The sequence below is a fragment of the Cibotium barometz genome, chromosome 50 (assembly GCF_041138505.1).
Source record: "Cibotium barometz isolate CiBa-2024 chromosome 50, ASM4113850v1, whole genome shotgun sequence".
NCBI classification, from domain to species: domain Eukaryota; kingdom Viridiplantae; phylum Streptophyta; class Polypodiopsida; order Cyatheales; family Cibotiaceae; genus Cibotium; species Cibotium barometz.
In genome coordinates, this window is record NC_141095.1 from 119,850 (window position 1) to 122,525 (window position 2,676).

Below are 2,676 nucleotides of genomic sequence, written 5' to 3' on the forward strand. Positions count from 1 at the left end.
TTCATAAAACCACTGACTAAAAGCCACAAGAGTTGCGAAGGTTCATAAATACAAGCACAGACTACTACAAACACATCCATGTGACAAACAACACTGGATATGTCTTTTACTTGTTGGTATTGCAAGCCATCTCAAAGGGCCCTCTGCACACTTAAAGCCTGCTCCGAAACCGTCTCAAAAGGCCCTCCTCTGCACACTTATAGCCTGCTCTCACAAGTGTTAACACATAAACAAGTTCATACACATCCAAAGGTATACATATAGTCTGAAGCCATCTCAAAGGGCCCTCCTCAGCACACTTATAGCCTGCTCTGAAGCCATCTCAAAAGGCCCTCCTCTGCACACTTATAGCCTGCTCTCGTAAGTGTTAACACAAACAAGTTCTTACACATCCAAAGGTATACATATGCTCCGAAGCCATCTCAAAGGGCTCTCCTCTGCACACTTATATAGCCTGCTCTCATGTAAGAGTTAATACAAAAACAAAATCACAAGTTCATACACATCCACAGCTGCACAATTATAGCCTGCTCTCATAAGAGTTAACGCACAAACAAGTTCATACACATCCACAGCTGAATCAGAAGGCTTAGGCCAATCACAAACTTAAACAAGTCAGTGAAGCAATTCCTTGAAACCCGTCAAGTAGGTTTTCTAGTTAGATATCTCTTAAAGAAAGTGAAACTACATGTCTTTGCTGGTTGGTATTACAAGAGCTTCCATGAGACAAACAACATTCAAAGGGTGTATTTATGCTTCGAAACCCTCGCAAAAGGGCCTACAAAAATGTTGTACATATTGTCTTGACGTTCACCAGCATGAGAAAAAACATCCTGAGGTATAGTTATACGCTGTGAAACCCTCTCAAAGGGTACTACAAAAATGTTGTACATACTATCTTGATGTCCACCCATTGTACATACTATCTTGACCTCCACCAGCATGAAAAAAAACATCCAGAGGTATAGTTACATGCTTTGAAACCCCCTCAAAGGGTACTAGAAAAATGTTGTACATGCTATCCTGCTTGAAAAACCTTCCAAAGGTGTACATATGCTGTGAAGAGCCCTACAAAAATGATGTGCATACTATCTTGGTGCACACCGATACACATCCAGAGGTATACTTATACATGATACCTCCACCTGCACTAGCATGACACCTGAATATAAACATAATCACACAAACTGTCGATTGCCCTGCATCACCCAAACAAAATCAAAATATGATTATCAAAAATAACTACTTTAAAGCAATGATACTGGAGGTAAAAAATCACAAAACAGAATGTAAAAAATCACGAAATATGACACCTCAATATAAGCACCCGAAAATACTCTGCATACCCCCAATCCTAGCCTGCATCACCCAAACAGAAATCAGAATACTGTTGTCAAAATGGTTACTTTAAGAAAAAGCTACTGTGATAAAACCACACGACATAAACAGACACATTGTAATCAGCTCTAACCTCAAGGCTCCTCTTTTTTTCGTTTCTCGCAAAACACTTTAACCGCACAACGTTGAAGCCATTCCCGTGATCGATCGGAACAAAAGGCCACCTGTGTAACTCCAGCTCCATTGCGCAATGGAATTTGCAATGCACTTGCCCCTGTCATATCTGGGAAAGGTAGACAGATTGGGCCAATCACCAAATCGCACTTGTGCGCCATGCCCTTCTCTTGCAGATTGTTGATGCAAAACTCTTGCCATTCTCTATTGCTATCGGGGAACCACATGACCTCAAAAGGTCTCTCATTAGGAGAAGGCGGCCTTTCACCCCGAAGAATACTTGCATCCACCCTAAATACGATGACACTCACAGGATCAAGTTTTCTAGATGGACTCTTATGTAGAGGGTGTTCAAATGCTTGTCTGAGTGAATTTGACACATAGAATGCTGTACCCCTAGAGAATTCATTGGCGCGCAATTTGGGAAGAATGCCCTCATCTCGAAACCGTTCTAAGGATGATGTCCGCGTACCATGGTACAAATAGACATCTCCTTGAACCGATCCCAAGATGTCCGGATCATATATTGCGCCCTCATCCACACATTCATGCCCCACAAATGACAATGACCTTTGTGCTAAAGTCTCTTTCTTTCCCTGGCTCTTTTTAGGAGGGGTGGTGAAACTAGACATCCACACATCGATCGTTTGCACCGAGTTGTTTAATAGCTTCTTCGAAGCAGCACTTAAGCTACTTCCACCTCCGCCTCCACCACCATCTCCTCCACCACCACCACCACCACCACCACCACCTCCACCTCCACCTCCACCTCCACCTCCTCCACCTTTGTTACGTCGCTGCTTGAAAACCTTCTTAGGCGTCTCCCACCCATCCTTTGAGTGCCCTTGAACACCTTCCCCTGAAGCCTTTCTAGCCACATATGATGTGTCGATGATGAGATATAGCTTTTCCTAGTTCATAAAAAAAAGAAAATACATATCAATAAAAAAAGTTATATTTCAGATTATATTACACCCACAAGCTATATGGAGCTAGCACAAGAAGAAGTTTTAGACCTTTTCCCACTATGCTACCCACATTGCCGATTACGACAACACATGAGCTTCTGTAGGCAAGGCGGAGCATACCTAGCTAGGTGCGGGGGGGGGGGGGGGGGGGGGGCGGGGGGCTGCCGGGTCCCAAGCTAGGTATGTTCCACCTTGC

General features: G+C 43.5%; 1 long non-coding RNA gene across 1 annotated transcript; it reads right to left on the minus strand.

The window, feature by feature from the left end:
- Positions 1-629: 629 nt before the first annotated feature.
- Positions 630-2,229, minus strand: LOC147609691 (uncharacterized). Its single transcript, XR_015264167.1, has 3 exons — positions 1,472-2,229; positions 1,314-1,359; positions 630-1,199 (listed from the first exon to the last, which is right to left on the minus strand). It is a non-coding gene; the product is annotated as an uncharacterized LOC147609691 (long non-coding RNA).
- Positions 2,230-2,676: the final 447 nt, after the last annotated feature.